Source organism: Coenobita brevimanus, chromosome 70 (genome assembly GCF_032717465.1).
Source record: "Coenobita brevimanus isolate Jiangsu-jjx chromosome 70, ASM3271746v2, whole genome shotgun sequence".
In the NCBI taxonomy this organism is placed as follows: domain Eukaryota; kingdom Metazoa; phylum Arthropoda; class Malacostraca; order Decapoda; family Coenobitidae; genus Coenobita; species Coenobita brevimanus.
Genome location: NC_137023.1, coordinates 19874807 through 19887754, shown reverse-complemented (window position 1 = coordinate 19887754; position 12948 = coordinate 19874807). Strand labels below are relative to the sequence as shown.

Sequence of the window (12948 nt, the reverse complement as noted above, 5' to 3'; positions counted from 1 at the left end):
TATCTACTGTGTTAATTGAAGCAAAAGGTAGACGAGTTAGAGCAGGTGAGGTATGACCAGGTGGAGAGAGGGCACAGGTGACGGAGAGTAGGTAAGAGAAGTGAGTGCTGCTCCAATCAGTGTGCTGGAAAGCAGGACCAGGTGGCGTATGGCAGTAAGTGTAGTTCAATCCATGGACCTGGCTCACCCAATTATCCGGGATACAGCAACAGACACACTGTATAATATTACTTAAAAATTCATAACGATCTCAATAGCACCAGCATCAATCCTAATAGTTATAACGCTACACTGAACAACTTCAGTTGTTGCTTTTTTTTTTAAATAACTAGACCACTCTGACCTTATTAGGCCACTGAATTTCACAGAAGAACCCAGCTGCCTGCAATTCTGCACATGTAAGATACGCTTCTGTATTCTGCACTGCCTCTATCATCAATACGACAGACAGGAAAGCCATGAGCAGGGCATAGAGATGTTAACTGACCTGCCATTCTTGACTGCTCGGAAATAAAATACAGTACATAGCCCACAGACATCTAAGCTAATCCAGGTGACATTAAACCATTACACTGACACTATAAACACCGGAGAAGTGAAAACTATGAGTGAGACGCCTTTCACTGAGAGAGGGGTTGCGAATTTGTGTTGCGTTCTTTTGTTGTGTTCCCCGAAAATAGTGGAACCGAGTTCAAAGAAACCGCCTCCCGACACCCAGGATTAAATTATCATAAAGACAACAGTGTCTGAGTTATAAAATTCAATACCAGGACATGGGAAAGACTAGCTACTCGAAGTATTTAAGATGACAGATATAATGCCTATGTGTGATATGACTTTTTTATTGATTTATTATCAGCTGAAAAGTGCAGAGCGAAGTAGCAAGGTTATCCTCTTGTGCATGGAACTTCCATTCCTTTTCCTTACCCTCAAACTAATGCCAAAATGTCTTGGTTTAAATACGTTCTGTGTAACGCTATTTGTAAGGTGATAGTTGGAAAAGGTACGTTACCAGCTTATTACTGGATTACCTGCAAAGAGCTTAATTGTGGGAACTATTGAACTCTTAACATTATTTCTCGTCCCTTGCCAAAGACTACAGTAATTTAAACTTTACTTAATTTTCAACTTTTACTCCACTAGGGCGGCAGTTTCTGTCTTTTGTGAATGACCTAATCTCTTCACTAATAGTTTGGTCTTTAATTCCATTCTACGTGGTTCCCGTGCTCTTCCTCCAAATCTCCCAGCTGTCTGATGTACCCATGTGGGATATGAATATCTCTTCCGATGACGGAATTCTTGCCTTCTCTCGCTTTAACCACAAGCACCTGTAAGGCGTACAGTACTAATGGTGGCCCTTTTGTTATCCTCAAGAACTGTGCTTCCTTGCTGACACTTTTTTCTTTGGATACATACTTTCGATAAACACATTCATACAAAATTCAGCCTCTCCCGTTTCTGAAAGATTGCGCTCATTCATCCAGTCTCGATGAAGAATAACCGTTTCCACACCAAGACTGTTCTCCAATTGGTGTTAGATTTTTTATTACCAAGTATTTTGTGCCTATCCTGACCAGGATAAGCGCCTTCCTTCACTTAACCCCTTCAGTGCAAGGATGTACCCTGAAATCAACATGATTCCATTGGCGGGGCTCCAGTGGCATAGTTTTGTATGGTATTTCTTTCAGATTCATGGTCATGGGATTTTCTGAAACCTTTGCTTTGGAAGATATCTAAAATTTCCAAACTGCCCACATACATAATATGTCCTTCCGTCTCTGCTGTCGTCTGATATTCCCTCTCTGATCCATCTATGGCTGATATTGTAGAATGACACTAATCTAAGGTATCAGCTGCATTGTTCTTGAGTGCTCTGTGCCCTTCAGCAATTTTTTGTATTATATATAATTGAGCATCTGAGCTGTACATTTAATTGTATGCGCTCATTTGCTGAGGACTCCACTATTGACTTTTAATCTCAGTTTTCACAGCAAAGTACGAGTGCGTAAAGATCGAACATGGCCATGACTCCCTTCTCTGTCACCACACCACCTCTCCCACTTCACAGCTTCTTATTTATTATGATTTTATACCCATACCTTACCACCACCATACAATTTTTCCTTGCGGGGGAGGACTTTTCGTAATGTAGGGGTTACATATAGGCTTAATTAACTCTTTAAATTTTCATATCGAATTCCGTATTTTGTTCTCTCTACCCTTGAACGATTTTCTGTTCAATACATATAAGAATTCTGGTAGTGCAGAGGTTAATGAAAGGTAAATCTAACCCCATTGGTTCAAAAAGGCTCTCTTAAACTAAAGTCGACCAAAGGCAACAGGAATTAAAGATAAAAATGTCATTGAACTGAAGACATTAACACCTTCATTACACGAGCTGCCCCCTAAGTTACATAATAATTCTCTGGCGGTAGGAAAAATTAAATGCAAAATTTGTCATTGGACTGGCGGGGTTAAAGTTTTTTCCTCTCCCAAATTTCAGTCACTTTAGTAATTTTATATGCCCCATCAAGAGAATTAGCCGTATTCGTAACAACAGAGGTAACATTAACGTTGTAACAATTCGCTTTACAAGTCTACAGCAACACAATGATAATATAAGTTTTAAGGAGAAGAGTATTGATAAATTACATATGAAGAAATACTTATGGACACCGTACTCCTTCCATCACTCTTCCATTATGATCATCGTCGTCGTCGTCGTTGTCGAATTCATCTTTACAAATTAACAGAGTAGACTGGATGAAGAAACAATAAACAAGAAAGATCATCAGGAAAGATCATCAACAGGATGTTTGAATGGGGCCCTCATTCATTTACTGATTGGTCATGCTTTTTAAACTCTATTCTCCACCCCACAGGTGAACAGATCAGTGATAAATGTGCTTCATAAAATTCAGTTCGCTCTCGCAGCGCTTGTGTGATGGAAACCATTTCATCGGCTGCGACATAAATCATGGGTGCAAACTTTGTTATATAAATCCCATATTTCATCAACACATTTTTGACCTTCGTCAGTCCATTTGTTCAATGTGCATTCATACCTCACTTTCCCTCACATATCCTTACCATATCCAGCCATCTTCATCACTCTGCTAATAGCCATTTCACTACGGAATTGTAATACCTGGGTTCAGTCCCTTCTACTCTCGGAAAAAATAGATTCATTACCTCATATCTGTCATGAATCTTTATATTTCTTCCGGTATCCGACGGACGCAACTCACATCTATTCCTTTACATTCCCATTCACACTGCTGTCATTTTTTACGCTCTAAATTCGTAGTTAGTTCAGGTGTTCTGCCTATATATATTACGTCTGACACTAACACACTTTTAGCCAGCAATCATAAGCCCTTGAACTCAGACCTCTATTCCGTATCAAGACATTCATAACACACCCTTCTCTCTCTCTCTCTCTCTCTCTCTCTCTGTCTCAGCTTCATTGATATCTCTGCTCCTTTTCCACTTTAAACATTTACCTCTTTATTCTACTCAAGCACAACGAGACATTTGGCTGCATTATCAAAACTGTGTAAGTGATGGTACCGGCAGTCCTTACAAGTGACGACAATCAGTAAAAAAAAAATAAGAAAAAAAAAAATGGCATAAGAAAATCATAAAACTCCATTATACTTTACTTAACGGAAAATGAGAATGCATTGAAATGGTTGGATTTCTTTTGTTTTCCGTCATGTGCTTAAAGAGCGATGTAAAAAAATATATATGATTTCTCTTTCCCTTCGCGAAACCAGGTTTATTATAATGGCTTTTAAAATGCACCACGGATTCGTGTGTCTGCATTCCACAACACATCATATTGTGACTCAGCCTTATATACCTTGAAGTGTTCTTCATTTTTTGAAAAGTTACACATACAAATATCCACAAACCTGTGAACTAGAGGCCCCCAAGAGGGGAATCACATCAACTGCAAGCCAGTACATATCTTGCGCGGCTTGGAATATGACGTTGACCTTGACCTACTTTTTCCAATTTCGTTCTCCTAGATTTCCATCCTTAGTACAGACCTGAAAAATTTCGTGATGATACCTTGAGAGGTTGCGAAGTTATCATGGTAAGAGACATACAGACACACAGGCAGACGTACAAGCTGAAAATAATACTCATAGGAGACTATCATCTCTACTACACCTTGAAAATTTTGTGATGATATCTTTAGCAGTTGCGATGTTATCGTGGTAGCAGGCACACAGATGTTGACTTACTTTCACCGATTTCGAACCCGTGATCGATTTTTTTCCCAACTACACATCTGTAAAATTTTGTGATGATATCTTGAGTGGTTGTGGAGTTATCGTGCTAACAGACACACAGACAGACAAATTGAAAGCAATACAAGCTTAGCTGTCGTGTGTGACAAACAATCTACAGTCGTTCCGTCCACTATTATCAAGCAACAGACACCAAATACACATATCATATTTGAAGCATTCCTTCTTTCAGCATTCCCACCAGCAGCTCCACAACACTTGCCACGATCTCTCTCATCACTCCATCCACACACTTGTATATAAGTAACAATCAAGAGGACAAAACACACACACACACACACACACACACACACACACACCTGTTCATTCCATCACTAATAATGGACCACTCACTCAAACATTTACACACACAAAGGAACTGCGGCCAAAGCCAGATTCACTACATTCAGCAGTTCTTCTGCACTAAACATATGTGTGCAGTTTCCAAAGCAGTCTCTGTTTATTTGGTCGTGCAGTCCTTTTCGCAAGGTTTCACCACAACCCATTTTACTTCAAATATTTTGATAACACACCTCAAAACACTTCTGAAATTACCTTGATCAATGTTCACTCTTCAGTCTAGAATTCACTTTACCTGATGTTATGATTATTTCTTATACTTCTTGATCAACACCCAACGCTTATTCCATGATGGTTCATGTACTTACCTCGGTTTTCTTGATTTTTACACCCTGGCACAGCACCTTTCTTCCAGTCAGTATATCATCATCACTTGCTGCCTTCCCGCCTTTCGGCCTTTCACTGCTATCATTTTATCTGCCAGTGATACATTTTCAGGTACCAGATTTTTTCACAGTACGCTACTAGGCTTAGTCAGGTTTTCTATTTTAAGTTAATTTTCTATTTTAAGTTAATTTTCTGTTAAATTTTATCATGCAGTCTCCACTTACCTTTCGTCTTTATCGAAAGCAATTTCTTTACATGAACTGGATTGCTGGCCTGTATTCAGACAATGAGTGTGCTGTTAAGTGTGGAGGAGGAACATTCGACTTCTTCCTAATAAGTCCTAGAGTAAGAAAGGGATGTGTCCTTCTCCCACACTCTTCGACACATGCATGGATTGGGCCCTTGGCCAAATTGAATCAAAATTGCTGTGGAGTATCAGTTAGCAACTTCTGGGTTACTGACTTTGACTTTGCTGACGATGCAGTTATTCTAGTAGAGTCCCTGGAGATTCTACTGAGTGGCCATCGAGGAATTTCACGAGAATGGTAAGCCATGATTAAAGGTCTCTTGGGCCAAGAGCAAGGTCCAGGCACTTGGTGGATTGTTGGATGAAACTTTTCAGTCTGTCCAAGTATGTGGTGAGAATGTAGAAGTCTTGAAAAGATTCACTTATCTTAGTAGTGTGGTAAGTACATGTAATACGGTAAGTCAGATGATTAGATTTCCTTTCACACCAGTCTAGCCTGCGGGATAATAATTTCACTCTACTTGGGTATGTGCAGAAAGATGAAAATACACATCCCCAAGGCACTGCTGCTCCGTGTCTTAATGGCTGTGAGATAGACACTAAACCCTCTCAGGCACAGTCACGCGATTTGCGTGAGGTGGTGTGCATGATGAAAAAGCACAGTCACTCGAATCGCGTTTCTAAGCACAAAAATTTTCATCCAAAAAAAAGTTTTTAACCAATTCCCATGATTTTTTGGTGCGAGATAACACTGCCAGTCCTCCCTCGAGGCAAGTCATTGGCAACGCTGTGTCACTTTATCTACCTCAGCCTGCTCCCTCCAACCTCAGTCATTGTCAAGCAGTCAGGCAGTGGGTTTGACAGCTCGTGGTTCCCTTTAAATCATCCATAATTCTCCCCCTCTCGCCCGAGGCAAAGGCCCTATTGACTCAGTGAGGTAATACATTGTATGTGAACATATACTGACGTGATATTGTCAATGGAACATACATGTATGTATTGAAAAGCAATTCTGGCCATTAGCAATCGTTGGGCCTTGGAGCCAGATGCATGGTCAGTGTAGCGGGGTTTCGCCACTCGGCCTCCCCGTAGGCCGTGTGACGTGAGTGGAAATACGTATATAAATGAAGCCAAGGCCTAAATATATATTGTGTGAAAGATACTGTGGATGGCTTGGTGAAATTATGAAGCCAGCAAGCGTTACGTAGGGCATGAAACAGAGTGTCGTGAAGGGGCAAACCTGATGTCGGGAGGGGAGAATTACCAGTGTTTTAGGGCTGGAATTATTGTGACTCTGATAGTGTAAATGCTTATAGAATTGTAGGAAATATACGTCAAACATGCTGCGAGTTTCCATGAACGAGTGTGGTGTGTGCCAAAAATAGCATTGCCTCATACTCTCAGGGAGAAGCTGACTCACACACACACTAACACACACACACACACACACTAACATACTTACACACTCACACACACACACACACACACACACACACACACACACACTAACATACTTACACACTCACACACACACACACACTAACATACTTACACACTCACACACACACACACACTAACATACTTACACACTCACACACACTAACACACACACTCACACACACACACACACACACACACACACACTAACATACTTACACACTCACACACACTAATACACACACTCACACACACACACACACACACACACACACACACACACACTAACATACTTACACACTCACACACACTAAAACACACACTCACACACACTCACACACACAGTCACACACACTCACTCACATACACACACATACATTAACATACACACTCACTAACACACACACACACACACACACACACACACACACTACATAACTCCTCTTCTTCAAATCCCTGGTCTAACTGGATCAACACCCCTGGAGGAAGTGAGTTCTGCAAATTTTGTTGATATATATAATAATCTATTACCATTACCTCTCCAACTTTCAGACAAATAACCATTTTCACCTACAGATTACACATATGAAAGAAAGTAAATCTCCACAGCAGTAACTATAGAAGAGTTATGTTTATGTGTAGTAGGTTATAACAATAGGAAAACATCCATGGAAGATGTAACAGTCTGTACAGATAGGGGGGAAAATAATTGGTAGCATAGTCGTCAGGCAAGTGTGCAAGGAAAAACAATGTGTGTAAAAGTTGGTAGCGATCGGAAGAGTAACCTCACTTTGTCGGCCAAGTACTCGAAAACTATTAGACTTATCGATTTCCTGTTACAACCATCATCAATACCACTAAATTTTACGTATGATCAATTCCAGAATATAAGCCTTTGGTAGCGTTTTTGAGGGTAAAAGGCAAGGGAAATATTTGTTTTCCTCGCGGTTGTTATCAGTGACAAGCGCTCAAAGTAATAACCTCACTTTGTCGGCAATTACTCGAAAACTATTAGACTTATCGATTTTCTGTAACAACCATGATCTATACCACTGAATTCTATGTATGATCAATACCAAAATGTAAGCATTATGTTAAGTTTTGTGCGAGAAAAGGCGGTGGAAATGAGTGTCTCTTCGCGGCTGTTACCATTGAAAAACGCTCGTAGTAATACTCTCACTTTGTTGGTCAATTACTCGAAAACTATTGGACGTATCGATTTCATGTTTCAACCATGATAAAGAGCACTAAATTCTACGTATTAATATTTGTGATAAGAATTCGTTGTTACGTAGGCGGGAACATTGCGTACGCCATGAGCGCATCACGAAAGTCAATCACGGACGGAGTGCCTAGTACTTTCGATTTACTCGTGAACTATGAGGCTTATGGGGTTCTGCTTGGTGTTGGGGAAAGCTGGTGAATTTGGGCATATTATTATGTAATAAAAACATAAGGTGTCTGGGAAAATTTAGCTTTGAGAGGTCTGTGAATTTTTTCCGAAAATGGCTTTCAGTTTTTGGCCATTTTCTCGAAAAGTAAATATCGTAACACAACCGGATTTGTTTCGTTAGAAAGCTGATGAAATTCTCTATAAAAACTTATAGATCATTTTCCTGTATGATGGAAAACATTCAAACGGCGATGTTGGGAAGTGAAAAATGGTCCATTTACCATGCTTCCAGGGCTAATATATATATTTTTTTTGGCGTTTTCCTGTGTTTTGGTCCTGTTTATCAGACAGAACAAACATCGCTGCCTGCCTTGAGAAAGGTTGGATGGGAATAAATGGATTTTTGGTTGGCGAAAATAAGGCAAGAATGTGTTTCATTCGCCGAAATTTGCCGCGCGCGCGCTCCCGGGCCAGGCGGCTCCGTAGAAAAAAATCGTGTGCCAGAAAACTTACTGAAACTTACTGTGCGCAAGAGGGTAAACAGATACTTGAAGTGGCAAATAGTCTCCTTTCGTACTAAGTGCTTTTGCAGGATCATGGGATATCACTGGTGCGACAGCGTATGTAACTAGCGACTGGTCCTTGAGACTGAGTCGATGCTTATTACCCACATTGTATGTCTGCACCAACTCCAATTATATGGGCACGTGGCCCATTTTCCTAATGATGACCCTGCCCATAAGGTGATGTCTGAGAGAGTTAACCTTGGTGGAGGACACCAAAGGAACTCCTAGCTGGAGCAGGTTGATCATTAACCACCCCCATCCCAACGTTTTCTGGGCAGTGGTACGCCCCAGTCCCGACATTTTTGGACCTTTTTTTTTTTGGCTCAAACATCCACTTTTGGTGAGAAACATCGAAAATTCATAGAGAAATCGCTCACCTGAGGTTTAAAATACTCGATCCAGGTAGGAGTACCTCCTTACCTTACAGGGTTTTCTATCAGGCTGGCTGCAAAGAAAACGAGTTCTGTGGGAGGATAACTATTCCACACCACTCATAAACGGTATTTATTTATTTATTTGGTACGAATTTATATGTAGTACGAGAGTATATTGGTTTTCAAACAGTAATATAGGCATTATAAGCATTGTTTCACTCACTAACTCATCACCATTCCTGACCTTTTTTTGCCATATTACCAGATCATCATTTCTGACTGTTTCTTCCTTTAATGTTTGTCCTCCACATTGTCATCGATTGAGGAATCACTCTGGCTCTGAATTTCGTACCGTGGCATGACATGGCTTTACTGGCCAGGTCACTGATAACAGGTGAATTGCTGAGAAAAGGTCATGCTGAGGAGGGTGGAGGAGGTCATGCTGGGTTAGGTATTGTCCCTCCCTGGCATCTTGTAGAGGAAGGTGTCCCGTGTATACGTGCCAAAAATCACTCGCAAAAATTGAAAATTGTGCAAATTAGGGACCTTGCAATGTTGCCGCATTAATTTATGTCTCCGGGACATGAGTGCACATCATGTGAGGACGTGAATTTATGTATCCGGGACGGGGCGGGTTAATGTCGAGTGATACTTATAGAAGGAAGAGTCGCTGCCTACAGGTTTGCACGAAGGGACCCCTTGTGGGTTGAATGAGAAGATGAGTGGGACTATGAGCACCACAGCGTTTGCTCCTTCCCCTTCCCCCCATGACAAGGATGATATTCATCAAAATCACTCTTTCATTCTTTTTCTTTCACTACGCTGTCATCTTATATTACCGACCCTTGCAAAAACACATACATTTCGTATTCCTAATTAAATGTTTACTAGACATTCCAAAAATTTTCTAATTTCCCTTTCTTGTCCACCACTTCTTTGGTCCAGTCTAATTCATTATCTTTTTTTGCATAGTTCATATGTACTTCTTTGTTTTCCAGTACGTATTCATTTACTCAGAGTACATCTTCCGCTATATTACTTCAATTTTTCTTTCGGTATTTTATAACATAGTCCTCCTATTCGTCGCCTCATTGTTTCATGTGAGGCCATCAGATGATACCTTCTGTCCCTGAAAACCTCTATTACCTCTAACCGCCAGTACAGCTACACGATCTAACCCAGTTTTCGTGCGAGCGGAGCAGAAATTTAACCCAAATCCGAGGTTTATGCAGCGCTCTGGGGAGTACAAAGACAGCAGAAGGAAGGTTGGATAATCAAACTAGGAACCGTAAGTCATTTTATTACTCGTTTTGGCTACGCCCACTTGTCTCATCGCCCACGACAGCTGGTGGCACATTTTACTTATTTATTTATGCTTCTACAAGCGATTTTGTACACGTTGCAAGCAATAGGGTTCAAACTTATCTCCGTCGTTAACAATTCACCATTAGCCCTTTTTTTTTTCTTAATTGTAGTACGATCAATACGATTGTCATATCTTCCCATGTTTGTACCGTCGCTCGGCATCTTTCAACTCTTCGTCCATGCTGATGCCTTAAACCCTTTGAAATGAGAAATAACTGACTTACTGGATAAAATATACAAAAATATAATTTCCTTTATCACCCTCATTACACCTACCACTCATGAAAGCGGGAAGAGAGAGCGGTTTGAAACGAAATTTGTGCACATTTTTACCGAACATAAGCCACTAATCAAGCCGGTTTAGGGTAGGCTAAGGGTATTGTAGATGAGTAATAAATTGTACTAGATAAGCTATACAACATGGGAAAAATTGACAAGGCCGATTACTTTAAGGAAACGAATTATGTGGAATGAACTGTTACTGTAATACTTTTGAACCACAAGTAATCGTCAGATGCGTTTTACCAAACAGGGGATCAGTGCGAAAAAAAACAAAAAAGGTTAAGTGCAACATCATACGCAGCACATCAACATCCCCAATCACGTTCTTTTGTCTTCTCTAGTATCAACACCCAATTTAGATGGCGTGGATTAAAGTACACATATTTTTGGCAACGCTTTGCCTCCTTCCTATCTTTTGCTCCTCCATCTTTGTTTGGGTAGCCGTTTATAGAACAGTGCCATTCCCAACCCGCATCCGCCATTCTTTTATCAGTTTTACGACACACATGAAATACCTTGCTAGTGCTCTTTCTTCCCAGCTTCAGAGTTAGTTGCTGTTTGCGTGGCGAGAAAGCTGAAATATAAATTCAAACGTGCAAATGTATGAATCATAGCTTGGACATTGATATAGGACATTTTGACTGAGTTTCTTACCTAAGAGTGAAAACACTGTGTTGCCAGTTACCAGGCGTGTAGCCACATTACTTGTATCAGCAGCGCTTCCCGTTGTTACTGGAAACCAAAATCACGCTGTGGAGTAATGATAACGGTGCATGACTTCTATCTTGAATCCCTGGTTCGATTTCCAGCTAGAGCGTCATAAAACTCTCCACACACACACACACACACACACACACACACACACACACATATATATATATATATATATATATATATAGACAGACAGAGAGATAGATAGAGAGATAGATAGACATAGATACTGATATACCGGTAGATATTGAGAGATATATATGGAGAGATAGATATTTATAGATATAGATAAATAAGAAATACATGCAAACATGCACATAGATACACAGATAGATACATAGATACACACAGGTGTCCCATATGTAACCCTCCACCTTCCCATATGTAACCCTCCACCTTCACTCCGCCGGGCGATATTCTGTGTGTTATCGGGACGCTCAGTGAGTGTTTGCAGTATCTACCCTGCATCATATATTCATTTCAAACTCCCATTGCCACACACACACACACACACACACACACACACATATATATATATATATATATATATATATATATATATATATATATATATATATATATATATATATATATCACCATCATCATCATCCGGACCTCTTTCTCACCCTTGGGGTGGTGTAATTGAATCTCCCGACAGTGGAGATAATGTAGTGGTGGCACAAGCAGAAATGAAGTTCTTATTCCTGCAAATAATTCATATGGTGATGTCTTGCATTTCAGAGCCTCCGCCCGGGTTGGTGTGGGGCGGTGCAGGGGCGGGGAGGGGTGGGCAGGAGCAGCAGGAGAGTAATGTGCTGAGGACCAGACTCAGTGTGGTGGCATCCCGCTCCACCCACTACTCCACAACCACCTGCTCCACCACTGCACCACCATCCTCCACCACATGTGCTTCCCCAGGCTCGTGTTCCAACGCCATCACACCAACTCTCACCCACACTGTCTCCGTCACACTCAGGGTCAATTGTGAGTACTGGCATCCATATACACTGATTGTTATTAGAGTAGGAGTTAATATGAGTTAATAGAAGTACTGTACATTTCTCAGCGTTAGAACAAAGTATATACTACTGTGTAACAAATCACGTATTTGAGTAAATTTCTGAGGATCATCAAATCCACGTGCATAGGAGACATTTGCCCTTTAGGTCCCTGTTAGAATGTAAAACCTACATGGACGTCAATAAAATTATATAGCAACTTTTTCATACTTTTTTTTTTCTTAACTGATAAACTACCATAACCCTTTTTACTGAAACAGTAACTTTGAATCTTCGTTTCTTCTGGTACCCCAGATGGTATAAGTATCCAGTCTAGAAAAAACATCGTCTTGAAGAGGTTAATGAATATTATATCATGCCCTGATGACCCAAGAAAAGCATTTGAGGACATAAACGCATAGTGGAAACAAAGAAAAAAAAAGTGATGCCTTCCTTGCAAAGAGTTTTAAGATCCTTGTGCTGTCAGTAAACATTAATCTTCTTTTCTCCTTCTTCTTCTTCTTCTTCTTCTTCTTCTTCTTCTTCGTATATGGTGATACATGGCAGTGGATGTGTAAGTATAAGTCTAACCC

At 40.5% G+C, this 12948-nt stretch overlaps 1 pseudogene; it reads left to right on the top strand.

Moving 5' to 3' along the window:
- The window catches only part of LOC145406399 (protein sax-3-like), a 558017-nt pseudogene that overhangs the window by 402765 nt on the left and 142304 nt on the right, over nucleotides 1–12948 (top strand).